Raw genomic sequence first — 16,563 nt, forward strand, 5'->3', positions numbered from 1 at the left:
GAGCATATCTTGAATGCCCAGGAGGCAGAACAATGGCTGTTTCACGCCAGGATTTCTGGGACAAATGCAGGAAGATTGATCTGCAGGACCTGTGCCATATGGCTAGCAGATGATGGCAAAACAGTGACCTTTGCAAAACAACACACCGCTGTGCAAAATACTTAATTGACATGAGAGGTCTGAGTCACTTTGCCAATGTAAGTGCTTGGTCCACTTAAGTGATGCATAAATGACAATTTTTTTAGACGTCGTTGCGGAAGGCTGCCTTGCTTTTGTGAAACGGAGCCACATAGAGTTAATGGCGCGCCACCCACCCCCAAGTCATTTTTTGATTACACATTCATCTCCAATGACATTTCATCCTGACCCACACAACAGCTGGCCATGTTGTTGTGACCACTTCAGTGGTCCCTTCTAGGACTACCTCAGCTTCAGGTGGCTGTTCTTTTTGCATTTGTTTTTTCGGGGTCATGGCAGTTGGCTCCATTGGGTCCACAGAAGATGTTCCAGGACCCCTGAATGCACCTTCAAATTTCACCTGCGATTTGCTTATTGTTTACACTTTCAGAGGCATTAATCAGAAATGGCATTCTTATTTACATCCTGATGATTTCCCTCAGAGATAAATGTTACTACTGTGAATGTTACCACCACAGAGGTCCACAACTACCTAAAAGGTCTAAAACATATTAAGTATTTTGTGATTAAAGTCCAGATTTAAGAATTTTCAGTATTAAAAAAACAACCACAGATGTCTTTCACATGCAGCTTAGGAGCTCATCTGCACCAAAAGTTAAAGCATCAGATAGCTGTTAGGATAAGAAATTACCAAAGACCACGTCACTGAGATTACTTAATATCAGCAGAACATTACATGCACTAAAAAATAATGCTCCAACAACAGGTGGCTCCTGACAAACCTTGAGTGTTCCTATTGGTGCACATTGCACACATCTACTTTAAAAAGATACGAAAACAATTGACAATATTTGTTAAAGTGAAGTGAATCATCGGCATATGTTCAAAAGTTCTATTTTCTGTATTACTACATTGCGTAATATGGCTTTAAACCATGACATTGGAATTTAACACATTTAGCTATTGTCAGTTGTTGTATGTGATGATTGTCTATGCTGATATGTGGTTTCTTTTTGGCCATGACGCAGATCTTTCACTGGCTATTGGTCCTGTCAACGATACTGCTCAGATTATTACCTGCAATTATTATATTAGGTTAGTGATTAGCCGTGTCCGTTATATTAGAGCAGCGGTCTTCAATCTTTGGGGCGCGACCCCCAGGGGGGTCGTGGAGTCCTGGGAAGGGGGTCGCAGATTCTGCAGAGTGCAGTTCCTGGCATTGGGCTGATCGAGGGTGCTCACGGCGAAGGCCTAATTCACACCGAGGTGTGAAAAACATCAACGCCTCATTAACAAGTAAAAGGTCTTTTAAAGACCTGTCAAGTAATTGGGTGTGACTGTGTGTGTGTCCCTGAAGCTGTTTCAGCCGGGCTCACATACACGAGCTGGGGGGAGCTGGGGGGGGGTGGGGGGGGAGCAGGCTGTAGTGTAACCCTTGGAGTTCAATGGATGTTGCGCGCCTGGAGCTGTGGGTCCCGTGACCCGTCCCCCGCCCCCAGCAGGGAGGCACAGAGATGCCCTCCCATGAGCGGGAAAGAAGAAGGAAGACGACGCAGAGAGATACTGATCCCCCCACCCCCCCATGAGAGAGGCACAGAAAAGGTGGGTGGATAAATGATGGGTGGATGGATGGATGTAAGGCTGAAGGATGGATGGATGTGTGAAAAGGTGGGTGGATGAATGATGAGTGGATGGATGAATGAAAGGGTGGATGGATGAATGATGGATGTATGGATGGAAGGATGAAAGGGTGGATGGATGAAGGATAGATTGGTGAAGGATAGATGTATGGATGGAAGAATGAAAGGGTGGACGGATGAAGGATGGATGGATGAAAGGGTGGATGGATGAATGATGGATGAATGTGTAAAAAGATGGGTGGATGAATGATGGGTGAATGGATGGGAGAATGAAAGGGTGGATGGATGTATGAATGGATAAAAGGTTGCATGGATGAATGATGGATGGATGTGTGAAAAGGTGGGTGGATGAATGATGGAGGGATGTGATGAGGTCTAACAGGGGCATTTATGGTTGTCAAAAGTTGATGATGAGGAGTACCAGTTTCTAGAAACTTATGTTGGAAGGGGGTCCTTACGCCTAAAAAGGTTTTACAAGGGGGTCTCGGCATCAAAAAGTTTGAAGACCTCTGTATTAGAGTGATTGGTCACCTTACCATTAGTTTCATGTTGTGGTTGTTCGTCTGTGATGATGCGTTGCTTGTTAATAATGTGGTTGGTATTGAGGTGATCGTTGCCCATTAAATTGTTGCCTATGAGTTTGATGTTAGATTGACTAAAGGCCTCAAGGTTAACCTTGGGTTTTTGTGTGCCTCAAGGTTTCACTGCATTGGTTGTTAGCCATTAGGTTTCTAATGTTATGAATGCCAACCAACACCTTTCTTTTGGGTTCTGTTAACTACTTAATTGATGTTGATTGAGTATTAACAGTGAGGATGATCTTTAGTTGTCATTCACTTAAGAAAACTCAAACTGTTATCTGTCATTGATTTCAAGTGATAGATGGCTTGCTTTTGGCTATGCCAATGAAATCACATTAATTATTTGCAATAATTAGTAGCTTAACCATTGTTCGTTGGCGATTGTTGCCATGCAGTTTTTTGTTGTTGTTTTTTTTAAATAATACTTTGCTCTTTGTTTCTGTAGCTGGTATTGTTGGTCTTTTAATTGACATTGCATTGATGGATGTGGGGCTGGTTGTTGACCATCATAATGGATTGGCTGTTGTTTGACTATGAAGTTGTGCTTATTGTTGCGCTCGTGACTTTCATATTTAGCCGACCGTTATGAATTGTGTGGCTATTTCTTTAATTAATGGCCATGTTGTTGCTGATACAGTCGTTATTGGCTTTCTCACGAATATTTGCTTTTCAGTTTTTAGCTCAGTGGTAAAATAGAAAATCCTCAATTTTTTTGTAAGATGCTCTCAAGCTAAAAGGAGTCAACGAGTTCATTTTTCAGCACTGCAAACTGCCTATTATGAAGGAAATTTCACTGTGCAGCCTCCTCCAGATTTAGCACGTCCATGGTAAATCAGGGAATTTTACATTCGATCAACTCTGAATCCAGCCCTGAATTGTTGTTTGTACATGGTGTTGCTATTTTTTTTAATTGTTCTATATTTCTTGCTATTTCTTAGTCGTTGTTCATATTTGCTGTTAATCTCACGGGTATTTGTGATTGATATTAGCCTGATTTTTGTTGATGAAATTCTTTTCAGACATTTTATTTAAGCTCCTGAAGGTAGTTTAACGATTTTACATGCCGATCGTGGGTTATTGAGTTATTTATTGCCAATGCAATTGACATCTGGCTGAATATAGTATATTAAATTTATATTAGGTTGGTTTCTGGGCTTTCCTGTTGTTAAGTGGTTTATTCTCCGTGTGTTGTACTTAACTGGGGAGACCCTTGCGGTGCCGTTTCCTAATTCCGGGTCTCACTGTGTAGTAGTCTGTTATCAGTTTTTGAGAGAAGGTAATAGAGTGAGGATCTGCAGTGCCGGGGCGGAGTAGGTCCTCAAGCTTCTTGACATATTTACCTCACCTCTATAGGGTTCTTGTGTCAGTGCTGGAGAAGCACAGTGACCAAGCTTCCAGGCAAGAGACATGTTCCTTCTTTGGTTAAATGTGTTTCAGGAGAGATCTCCTGGGGGCTTCGAGCCTGGGACAGCAGCACAAAAGGTGTAACCATGATTCTTTCTTATAATTGCAGGGTCTGCAGGCACCCTCCTTGCCTGATTGGGCCCATGGGTTAAAGTCAGCCACTGGTAGGCCTAACAAGTGCTTGATACATATTTGTTGCTTGTAAGGTGAATTTGGTACATTATCAGAGCTGCTGCTACCCAAAGTGGAAGCCTTCCTGTGAAATCAAATATGCTGACTCTAATCAATTTATTGGCCAAAGTAGGATGGAGCATGAGTGAGGCAGCCGAAGCAGCAGGCTGCCGAAGTAGAAGTAGAATCTTACTTCGGTGGTGGCTCTGAATGGCTCTGCTTTGGGTGACCAGTTGCATGTCGTAGTTCTGTGTAGTTGGGTACAATGATTTTTAATCAAAAAAGGGAATGATGTTACATCATCCAATAGAACTCCTAAAGGCCTCCAAATTACTTTTAATTCCATATAAGGAATCCAGGCCTTTAGAATCCATGGGTAGCAGAGGACTGGACTACACAAGCAGGCCAAATGTAAAGCTTGCAAACTACACAATTTTAACAAAAACGTTATTTAGGAAATATTGTATCCTCCTTCACGCGTCCAGAAATAAGTTACATGATGGTAATACTGTGAGCTGACTGTAGCCATTAACCACAGTTAGGGGTGGACTCAATGAAACGTGCCAAATTTTGTGGGTGAGAGTCCTATCTCCATTGCATAGGACCCCTGCCCAGTGGTAGCCTTATTAGGGCATGATGTGACTAGATGCCAATAGCCATATTACAGCTTTGGATGTTGAGAGCTCCATTGAATACAATGGAGCAGCTTCAGGCCTATAATAGCTGGTATTAGCTTGGAGCTTCAACATTCCAATGTTTGACTAGATGTTTCCCCCTTTTTAATTTAGAATATTCTACCCTTAGTGGGTGAAATGTTCTAATAGCCTTCTAGTCCTTCTTGCTTGTATAGCGGTACAGGGTCCTTTGTGTTAATTTAAAAGCATGCCTTCTATACCCATGCATTGACAGGCGCTTGACCGGGCTGTCCACCTAGCTTAGTTCAGACTTATCCACCTAGTGCTCCCTAATTCCTTCCCCAGACCTGTGCTCAATTTGTGTTGGTGGCTCCAGGTGGTGGGCACCGCCTCTCATTTTTAGGGGCTGGGTCTTATTTTTAATGTTCAGACTTCTGCCCAGATCGAGAGAGAGGTAGATAGGGAAAAAGGAGGAGGAAGAAAAAGAGAAATGTAGGAAAACAGTGACAAAGGAAGAAAGGGATGAAAAGGAGCTTGCAAGGGTGAGCTAAAGAGACATGAAATCTAGAGTGGTGGAAGAAAAGAGGCAGAAGACCGAATAAAGAATAGGCAGCCCGGCAATGCAGGTGGCGGTTTCCTAAGAATTTTTTTAGAGCCCTGCACTTCTATTTCATTTTTCCCCTACAACTTGAGCACTGCCACCTATCTTCTGATGATAACAATGCCTTCAGCATTGGGACCTGTCCTACATGCATTTTTTATTTCATCCGATCGGTATATCCTCCCACCAGTCAGGGCTAAGACAGCAACATGTCTTCTGTTTGCAGGATGGCACGTTTTGATAAATATATTGATGGAAAACTGGGTCTCACTATGTCAAGATAAGATAAGATGCATTTATTGCACACTAGCATAGCTTCTAGATGACCGAGCCGACCATTGGTACACTGGGTACAAGTTATGTACCCCTTTGGCAGTATAGAACTTCCTTCCAATAATTATTATTTATTAATGGAAACCAGGTTGCCCCCAACGGCCTAATGGCTACCCTGTTATGAATGGTCTTGCCCTGGGTATCCATTTGTAAATGTTCCCGATATTAAACCGGTGCTTCAAGTGGGCAGGTATTGTCCAGTACTGGTACCTGCCATTTTTTAATTTGAAAGGGAGAGTACCTTGACTTCTGAGCTTTGCTGCATACATTTAATGGGAGAGTATCGGCACTCCTCGGGAGCATTCAGGTGCTCTAAATGGAGAGTACCTGCACTTTTATGTTTTTATTTAAAGCACTGTGTTTGACCTATTCCTGATAAATGTCTTCTCCTGAGTCTTTATTATGGTCTGACTCCGCCCCCCTCACCTCTCTTGGCAGACATTTTCTTTCCGTGTCTATCTCCGGCTCTACAAGAAGCGGAGAACCCCGTATTCTTTTAAGAGCCTGTACACGCAGCGACACCTCTTAGAAGGGCCGCCCAGCTGGCTTGGCACTGCCCAGCCCCTGTGGTGACACACACTGCACATGGCAAGGTCTGTGTCTCTAGTCCTCTGATTGGTCACTGGGGTCATCCAGGACAGTTGTTCTCGTGCATGTGCTTGACAAACAGCCTGAAGACAGTTATCCTGGTATCCAGGAGGAGGTGTCTGTCTGTCTGACCTTGCAGCCGCCGCCTCCTCATATCTTTAATTGATAATTCTTCCACGAGTCAGGTGCGTTCTGTTTTACAAAGCCAGCAGCCTATGCAGCTGTTATGCACAACTAGGACACGCAGCAGGAGGGCAGTTAGGATTCATTCAAACACGGCATTATTTTCTGACCATCTTACTGGGTTATATGCAGGAAGATGAGCAGCAACCACATTCTAGTCCGCATAATTTTTGACACAGCAGAGGTACAGTCTGGCATACTGTTCCCTCACCTTCCCCACTATGCAAAGTTCAGGGAATCAACATAAGTGGCTGACTTTCATAGCACTGCAAGTCACCGTGGGACGGTGGGATGGTGTGGGTGTACCCTTCCCGAAACAGTGCTTAATTTGTGAAAAAATAAGTTCCAGGGTCCTTTCCTGGAGGTAACTGCAGCTGGCACCACACATTGCCCCTCTCAGTGCTGCCAACAGCAAGCGCGACAATTTAGACTATTCCAAACCCCAAAGCTATAAGAATGGCCTGGGTGGCAGGTAATAGTCATTTTTAGTATATATTGTACTAACCCCTTGGCTGCCGGGGTCATTCCCCTGCCGTGCTGGGGGGAGAGAGGGGGGCGCGCACAGCGCCCCGGTGCTCATGACGAGCTCAGCTCGTCATGAGCCACGGTTCTCGTGTGCTCATGACGAGCTGAGCTCGTCATGACCACACCCGTTCATTAGAACGCTCGCACAGCAGGGGAATTTGCCCAGCGTGCGAGCGTTCGAACGGTCATGACGAGCTCAGCTCGTCATGAGCACACGAGAACCGTGGCTCATGTCGAGCTGAGCTCGACATGAGCGTGGGAGGGGTTAATAAACAACTGTTGTGGTGCTCATCTCTAAATTAGATAGACAGTGGCACCAAAGTGCCGGTGTCGAACACCGGAAAACACCAGAACAAATTAAGTACTGCATTAGACCAACAAACATAAACAATCCCCTCCTTGCACACATCCCACATGTGTAATTCCCAAGTCGTTTGGATAGCCCACAAATCCCCAAATCCTCACAAATGGACATATTTATACTCCCACCTCACCTATCTATAATCTTCCCTTCTCATTCTGGCTTTCAAATGTATACTAGGCCGTACCAACCAGTCACATCTTCACACAATCGCCTGTCTCTCTCTGTTCCTCTTCCCTTCTCTCTCAAGCTCTCTGTTCCTCTTTCCCTCTCTTCCTTCATTCTGCCATTCTTCTTTCTCTCTTCAGTGCCCTTTTAAGGATTTTTGGGGCTCAAGGCAAAATGCAAAGCATGTTTTGGGGCCTCCCATTCAAACAGCTTTCAGTTGATTACCGTTTTACGGCTAATTCAAGCCCAGATGATGCCAAAACTACTGAATTATACTTTAAGCTTTCAGAAATAGGGACACAACTGACAAAAAATCAAGCCGCACAACGTCCGTTAGGCCAATAGCCGCCCACCCCCCCACCTCCCAAAAAAAAAGCTTGAGCATGCTCTCATACCACCATTTTTGTGTGTGAGGTTAGATCTAGTGAGCTAGGAGAAGCAGAGAATGAAGGTAGGTGTTGTAAATAAATAAACAGCATATATAGATGAGCAGATGTTTTATTAGCTTCCAGTCACAACCTCAAAGTCACAGTAGCTGCCGTTACTGTAAAACAGAACGGACATGGCAATGGAATGTTCCAAGTCCACTAGAGAACGGGGTAATAAAGGGGAAGGGCCAAGTGGTATTTTCCAAAACATTATATCCTATAAGACTGAGTGTATATATATATATATATATATATATATATATATATATATATATATATATATATATATATATATATATACACACATATATATGATATATATATAAAAAATATATATATATATACACACACAAGTGCTCAATGGGTCACAATAAATACATTAGAAAGGAAAATCACAACAGGAGACGGACAAAGATCAGCTAGAGAAAGACGTGAGCTCAGGAGAAACGTCAAGTAAAGAAAGAAAGGTAGATTATTGAGAAAGTGCGATATAGAGAGATAGAGATTGGTAAAGAGGGGTAGTGAAACGGGTAAAGTTTTAGTGAGATAGAGCTACAGAGAGGGTGAAGGCAAAGTAGGGAGAGGGGTGGAATATGGTGAGGGATTAGGTAGAGAAAGAGGTAAATTAGAAAGAGGGGTAAGCTAAAACGAGTTAGAGCGAGAGAGAGGTAGACTGGTAGATAGTGCAAGAAGTGTAAGGCGATTCAAGGTGGAGAGAGTAGCAAAATGAGATCAGGTATAGACTGACTGACAGGCTAGGTACAGACTCATGAGTCGGAGAGGAAGGTAGAGACAGAGCAGGGTGAAGAGTAGAACGAGATGAGGTGTAGAAAGAAAACAGGTGAGGTATAGAGACAAAAGTCAGCTCGAGAAAGGAAAGGATAATACAGAGATAAAGACAGTGTTCGGTAGAGAGCGTTGTGGGCCAGAGAGTTGGAGAAAGAGGTGAATTAGGGAAGTATATAAAGCGAAAGGTGAGGTAGCCAGTGTGCGTTGAAATGGAGAATGAGGTGCAGAGCGAGGAAGATACATAAAAGGTAATGATAGAGAAAAAAGTTGTAGAAAAAAGAGAGATAGTGAGAACAGAGTAATATGGCTGTGAATTTTTTTAATGTTGTACTTTATTTGAAACCCCCACTGGAGTTGACCTAAGGGCCGGCCGGGCCTGTTGCCAGGCTCTGTGGCCAGCCAGTTGTGAGCACACAGTCCACGCCGTGCGCAGGCTTTGGCCCTATTTATCTGGGGACAGGAGACAAATGCTTGCTGCACATGCTTTTTAGACATGCCCAACACAAGAGGACACCCAGCCTCTTCCTCGGGCGTCCTTTGGCCATGTCTAACCCAAGTCAGGCCACCAGTTCCAAATTTGCACGTCCTTTGGGCATGTGCAGCAGGGGTTTGGTGCAAGAAACTTCTGATTCCCAATCCAAGCAGGACACAGTCTTCTTACCATATGGGGGGAGAGCGCACAGCTTGCCTGCTGTGACCAAATGGTGATGGGCACCCAACCCCCGCAGTGCCCAGCCTTTGGCCATGCACACTGGGGATTGGCCGCACTGCACCTGTTCCTGGTGGCTGACGCCTGCTGCACACATCCTTATCTCTCTACCAACCGTGTGCTGTCGGACTTTTCTTTGTAACCTTTTTGATGCGCGAGTCACATCTAACTCGCAATTTTTCACAAAATGGCAGTCACATTCACGACTTAAAATGGCTGCTGCAGAGCTCACAATTTTTTTTTGACTCACGAGTTGTGCACTGTTTCTGGCTTTTTTGTGTGAGCTTTCAGTGTTCCACATCTTTGGATACCTATGAGTAGTAACCTGGGCTCGGACACATCTTGAGGGGACCCTTGTGCCTATGCACATTTTTTTTCCACAGCAAAAAACTCACAGGTCAATGCTCACTTGCGAGTTTCAAGATTGACGGTGAAAAAAATTCAGAGCCCTCACCGGCCGATCACATTTCTCACGAAAAAAAATCAAAATGTCATTGGCAGCATTCACAAATCATGACCCGCAAGTTTAAAACTGCATAGATATACCAAGGTGTTAACCTTTTAATACCCACTTGGAAACTTTTATAAATTCTAATATCTTAAAAAGCTACAGAACGGATTTACACTTAACGAATAGAAGCACGGTGTCTGAGTAAAGCTGAAATTTCATACCAGGTTTGGTGTTAATGCGTTAAGTGATTTGAGCTGTAGCCATGAACGAAATTTCCTATGTGAGCTAAATTGAGAAACCACTTCTATTTTGACACCCCTCCCCTTTAGGTTATTTTCTCCTGCATACATCTGCTTGTAAAGTAGCACGCATGACCTGATCCTTTTCCGAGTCAAATTTTATAGGTGAATCAAAAAATGCCTTTTCAGTGGAAAGTGCATCTAAGCCATGACCACAGAGGAATGATTGCCATAATTGGTAACTGTGTAATATGGTCAAATATTAGCGTTGAGGTGATTTGGTGAGATCTTAAACCATAAGGCTGAAGGCCGAGTGGTTTGCAAATGTCACCAGAATCCCTAGATAGCAATGTAGGACAATAGTAGACATGGTACTCTTTATTTATTTTTTCCACGTGTTTATTTGCGATTGTTAACTTGAAAAAAAGCTGGGTTTTTTCCATCCACTGTACAGCTAATAGTGAGGACTGTTCGGAATTAAAATATTTAGGTTGTGTTTACCATTCTTGCATAACGTTTTAAGTGTCTGGGGTTTCTGTGCAGCATTTACTGTTTGCAACGTTTTGCAAAATTAGCAGATTTCACCAAAAATATAGTTGCTCTCTCAAATGGATGAAAATACTACTGGCAATGAATTTTCCATATAATATAAATGTTTTGCTGCATAATTGTAATAACCTTGCTGCACAAGTTGGTCTCCCATGCCACATTTTCCTACTACCCTCGAAAATGTTAAAGCTCTGCGGAGTGGTTTGGGGCTTTGTCATTATGATGACAAAATCCATATTTTAAAGTCAGCTCTGAAATATTTTCCATATTTTACGATTCCCTGTGAAATCCGAGTTTTTATACTACTGCATTTTCTGCAGTTGACGCCAATTGAGACTTCAAAACAGATACATTGAATCCGTTGTCCTCATGTGACGTGGTGAACATATTTTAGTTGAAAGAAAATTCCCAAGTTTTTCATAGTGTCTGCAGATAGGGAATTGAAACCCATAATTGTAGACCAATTACAAGGCAGGCCAGAGGGAACAGTGTCCCCAAGAGCAGAGCATCAGATCTGAAGCTTGAGTGCAAAGCTGGTTCCTGGGTGTTTAGAGCTGGCCATGGGTAAGGTAGGACTGGATTTGAGTGATGAAAAATCTTGAGTCATTCGAAAGCTTGGCCAGAAGTTAAGGACTAAGGGTACATGCTAACATACTTTACTGAGGTAAAAAAAAAATCTATATTGACGATGCAAAAAAGAAAAAAAAATACAAACAACATGGTTTGCATATACCCAGGTACCCGCATACGATACGCCTACACCAGGGCCACTGGAATTATGTGGCAAGAAAAGGCAAATTATGCAGCATAATGTGCCACATTTTGTAACAGTATTATTTTGACATTTTTACACATGCTAACACTGTCTGGGCAAAGGTTTTACCGCATTAGTACCCGTTTAACACCAGGGCCGGACTGGGAACCGAAACCGGCCCTGGCAAAGTGCTGGGCCGGCCCCCCCCTCCCCCGGGGGGTTGGGGGGTGCGACCGCGCTCTTTGCTAGGGCCGGTTTTCGGCCGATTTTGTTACGGTGCCGTTTTTGCAGCTATGCTGCAAAAAACGACCCTGTAACAAAACCGGCCCCATTGGGGCCCAAAACCGGCCCCCACCCTCGCGGCCGACCGGGGGATTGCCCGGTGCCTGCAACGGCCAGTCCGGGCCTGTTTAACACCCGCAAACAGCAATAAAAACTGAAAAGTAACCAGTCAACCTTTGCAAATGGCCTCCAACTGTGTAGAAAAATATGCAGCCACATTTTTACTAACTTTTGATCTAAAAACAATGTTTGTTCAAATCTACAAATCAAGCAGCAGGTGTGGATTATGTGGCAAATGCAGTAAATCCATACTATGTGGAAAGCGACACACTACAAGCAGAATCTCTTCTTTCTAGCGGCCCTGGTCTAAAGAGTTCACTTATACTGTGAAACACTTATTAGGCAAGGACACAAACGCGGCTCCCTGATCACAGTGGACGTGGATAAATGATGACTGATTTAATGGGCCTCCAGGGGCGTTCCATTTGCAATATCTTGCTTTAGTCCAACCATTCGAGGAACATGGTTTTTCACAGAACTTGGCTGAAGGGTATTCTTTTTACTTCGCATGGTGACTTAGTGGCCCCAATGAAGCAAGATCCTCGGTATCCACCTAGTACTGCAGATGGAAGGATGTTTCTCATGAGCTCTGACCTCCAGAGTAGGACTGAATGATGTTAATGACATCAGTGATCCTGGATTGGATGGTACGATGAACAATTAGCTGCTCCAGATAAAATTGTGCCTTTGAGGAAAGGTTCCCTAAGTCCAAGAAATCCTGTAATGTTTCGCTTTTTCCTGAGGTAGGCGAAATGTGAAGAGTATTGACCTCTTGACTATGCTACATTTTATAAAACTAAATGCCTGGCTTGTAATAATTAAAGTGCCCTCAAGACTGCTACAGCCTCCTTCTACCCCCATACAAACCTCTCCGCTTCCAAAATGACCAGGGATATTTTTTCTCCACAATTAAGGATTTATAAGACCTCCACCCCGGCCTCCTCCCCTCAAAAAATTTGTGTTTGATCCTGCAAGTTGTATTGCAAAATGTAGTGAAATCACAATAAAAAAAAAAAGCTCTACAGTCGCCACCAATCAGGCGGCACGCAGATCAAATCTGACTGTTGTTTAATCAGAATCCACCACACTTAAAATTACCCAGTACTTTGATTTGCTTTTCTCTACTTAACAAAGTTGATCCAATTAGTGTTGAACAGCCGGCTGTCTGGCTCTTTAGCAGAAATTCTTCCGGCAAAGTTCCACCCAAGTCTTCTCACATTTGACGAGTCACAAGGCTTTGCTATATTGAGTGTGTCTCTGAGATCTGGCAGTGCCTCCTGTGAATTTAAATCAGCCCTTTTCATTCCTCTGTTGAAAAAAACATCTCTTGATCAGGACAGTCTGTCCAATTTTCGCCTGATTTCACAGCTCCCTCACATGCCAAGTTCCCAAGGAAAGTTTTTTCAACCAACTAAACACTCATGTAGGAATGACAACTCTCTCCATCTTATCTGGCTTTCAGTCAGGCTGCAGCACAGAGTCCATAGCAGTTACTGCCTTGGTGTTTTATGCTGCTCCGCCAATGAAGATCTTCCAGCAGATTTGATTTTGTTCAATCTGACATTGTAGATCACCAGGTTTTGTTACCATGTCTGCATGCTCTTGGTGTTAACCATACTACCTTAATTTGGTTTAGAAATGTTCCGAGCTATAGAACTTGTCATGTTGTCTTTCTATCCACTGTCCGAACCCTCACAAGTAGAGTCCATCAAGGCTCCATTTTGTTTCCTTTGCTTTTCAGTCTTTACATGATACCTTTGGTGCATCTCAGACATCCTTTTGGTTTATCATTTTTGACGTATGTAAACAAATTGGGAAACCTTCAGTTGTGTGCCTTCAAGTTGCGGAATTGTCTTGATATAGGCACACACTGGATTTCTTTTAATCAATTTAAATGGAAGGGAGACAGAACTCTAGTCCTTTTGCCTCTGAGACCTGCCCCATTGTGGGAAGGTTTCTTCTGGCTACAGTCTCTTGGTGATAAACCCAAACACACATCTTGTGTAAAAAACATAGTTCCAAAATGTGATTCTCAAATTAATTTGACTAATCAATATAATTAAGTAGTCCTCGTCTGTCTTTTTGAGCTGCGTATCCTGAAACCAGAATGATAACAATTTGAATGATTTTTTCTCTGCACACATAGACTATTAGAATGCTGTGTGCTAAGATTGACCTCAATGTGTAATATAGAAACTCCAGGTGGTGCTGAACTCTACAGCCAGACTGACTCTGTTTCTGAAAAGCGACTAATTTATTATTCTGGAACTGTCTGCACTGGCTTCTGGTGAGGGAACAGATTTCTTTAAATCTCTTTGTCTTGTGCACAAAGTTCTGCCTGCTTTAACTGGTATCAAAGCGGTGCAAAAGGGGTTGGTGATGGACGGAGCATCTGAACCAATCAAACACTCACACCCAGTCAACAGATCTGGGTTTAATCCATCACCGTTCTTTAGCCCACTCTGCCACCCCAGTTCAGACATGGCCATATGCAAATCAGTCTGACCCTGTGCCTCATGGGAACAGTCCAGCCCGAACTGCTAAGCCATGCCTTCCCTGGACCGGATTCAAGCTTCCTAGGACCGGGGCAAAAATGAAGAGCCCGATAGGGACCCGTCTCAGAACCTGCTTTTTAGAACAGCTGGTGCTGAGCACTGGCAGGACCTGGCCCACTTAAGCCCTGTAGGTATCCTTTAAACAGAGCCACGTTGCATCGGGAGGTCACTGTAGGGCTCCAAGTTGCATGGAGTTCCTTGATGCTCTTTCAGTGTGTGGCTGAAAGGGTGTTGGTTGCAGTTAAAGCAACATTAAAACGGGGGAGTGTAGGCGGTTTTAGGTAAGGCACTCTGGTGAACTCCGTGGCACCTGAGCATAAAATTTCAGAGTTGTGTATGGGTAGACTCAGCACTGCAGGCAGGTGCTTGTTGTATTTGAGTGATTTTTCTTTTTTAAAACAGATTTTATTGAAGCTTCAGAAACATTAACATAGTCATCACATTAAGCTTGCATATTGTAGAGCGGTGCTGGGTGTGTAACTATGGATAAGTTAGTATAGCTAGGCAATAGCAATAATAAACAATCCCTGCCTCCTACCCCCTAAGTTGCTGTGTTTGAGGGAAGACTGGCGATTAATTTTCTTTTTTATTGCTCTTCATGATTTGAAAACTACTTGCAGAATATTTTAAACGATATTGGGTGTACCACCTGGAGCCAGTAGCGGCTGATTGGAAACAGTGGCAGTGGAGGGTGGGGGCCGGGGATGGTGGGTGGGTGCTCTGGGAAGGGAAGAGGGGTAAAAAAAAAAGACTTACCTTATCGTCGCTGATTGCCGCCACCGTCACCTCTCCTCCTCTTCCAACGCAGGAAAAGAAAGCACCCAGCCTCCCAGAACCCCCTGACCAATCACAGCGATGCCTTACAGCTGCATTGTGATTGGTCTGATCGCAGTGGTTCAGCGCTCAGACAGGGACTGGGAGGCTGGGAATGCTCTCCACGCAGGCTGTAATGCAGCCTGGGTGGAGAACATGCAAAGTGCGCATGACTGTTTGGCCTGCCCGAGACAGCCGGACAAATCATCATGCACACTTAAGTGCTGCAGGAACCACTCCTCCCTCTCCCTGGCAAGCCCAGCCCAGTCCCGCCGGTTCCAAGAAGAGAATGATATAAATGTAACATTGCGTTATCATTTTCCTTTTCTGTTGGTACTTAGTGGGGTGACGCTCCTCCGCCGTAGGGGAGGATCTCTGCCTGCGCTTGGAGCCATTTTAACTCTTTCAGAACCAGAATGATAGGGATTGGATTCTGTAGATTTGTGCAGAAGCTGCTGCTTGTATTTGCATTTTCTGAAGTTTCGTGGAAACATTCTTGGTATAGAAGCATAGATGATCTTACAGTTATCTCACTGGAAGGCAAGCCATGCCTGGTAAGTTTGTTGCTGAGGCTTCTGGGTAGCTGAGTAAGGATGCTTCTCCGAATCGTGCGCTGGTTGTTGGTGTTTTTATCACCTTCTGTGATCTGGAGTGCAAAGGAGAAGTCTGGGTAAAAATTCACCCGAAATATTGTAATGGCTGAGCGAGTGCAGGGAGGCTTCCGGTTTCTCAGGTTATTGGTATGGATGACCGCATAGTATTTATTTGTTTGTGCTTTTTTATATAGTTCAAACTTTACCCGAAGGTGTGAGAGTGCTTTACAAGAGAACCAGTTACATATATACGGATACTAGTGGTTAGAGTTACATATATACAAGTTGCAAATTCACTCAAGTTACATTTTAAGAAAAGTTGAAGCGATTAGGGTTGGGCAAATATCTATTACATATTTACAGAGCCAGATGAGGTTTTTAGGGTGCTCGTTCAGACAGGCCTTCAGGGTGCTGTTGCACTCAGGGGCGGTTCAGCCAGGCCTTCAGGGTGCTGTTGCACTCACGGGTGGTACGGCCGTCCAGTACACCTTTGTCCTTCACGTTTGCCAGTAGCGGATATGTTTCAAATAATGCATTTTATTCCTTGTTCTTCTGTGTGAACATTTTTTCATCCACGTATTGCTATTCAGTTGGCTGATGTATATGTCAGCGAGAAAGCGCAGGTGGAGGACAGATGAAGATGTGGCCCAATGGCTAGATCTGTGGACCCCAAAGCTGGAAAACTGGGTTCGAGTCTCAGCAGGGACGCTCAACATCCTGTGATTCTGGGAAAATCTCCTGTGCTGAACAAAATGACCGTGTATGTCTGTAACTCACCTGGTGCTCATGTAAAGCGCTATGATACCTTTGGGTCGACTTCGCGCAATAAATAAAAATGCAATATTTGCTCGGATTGCGATAGAGAAGTTATTTTATTAGGTCTATTAACTAACAAAGCCGCAAGCTAATGAGGCGAGCGTTAATTGCTGCCTCTTCTCGTTGTGGGGGTGGCATTGACGTCCTGGCGTGATCCACAGTGGGGCGAGTCGTATCCGGGGTCCGAGCCATGAATA

At 43.9% G+C, this 16,563-nt stretch overlaps 1 protein-coding gene across 2 annotated transcripts in view; it reads left to right on the plus strand.

Annotated features, from left to right (window-relative positions):
- The window catches only part of RABGAP1L (RAB GTPase activating protein 1 like), a 1,373,174-nt gene that overhangs the window by 672,865 nt on the left and 683,746 nt on the right, over positions 1 to 16,563 (plus strand). The window lies entirely within an intron of this gene.

The sequence above is a fragment of the Lissotriton helveticus genome, chromosome 1_1 (assembly GCF_964261635.1).
Source record: "Lissotriton helveticus chromosome 1_1, aLisHel1.1, whole genome shotgun sequence".
Lineage (NCBI taxonomy): Eukaryota > Metazoa > Chordata > Amphibia > Caudata > Salamandridae > Lissotriton > Lissotriton helveticus.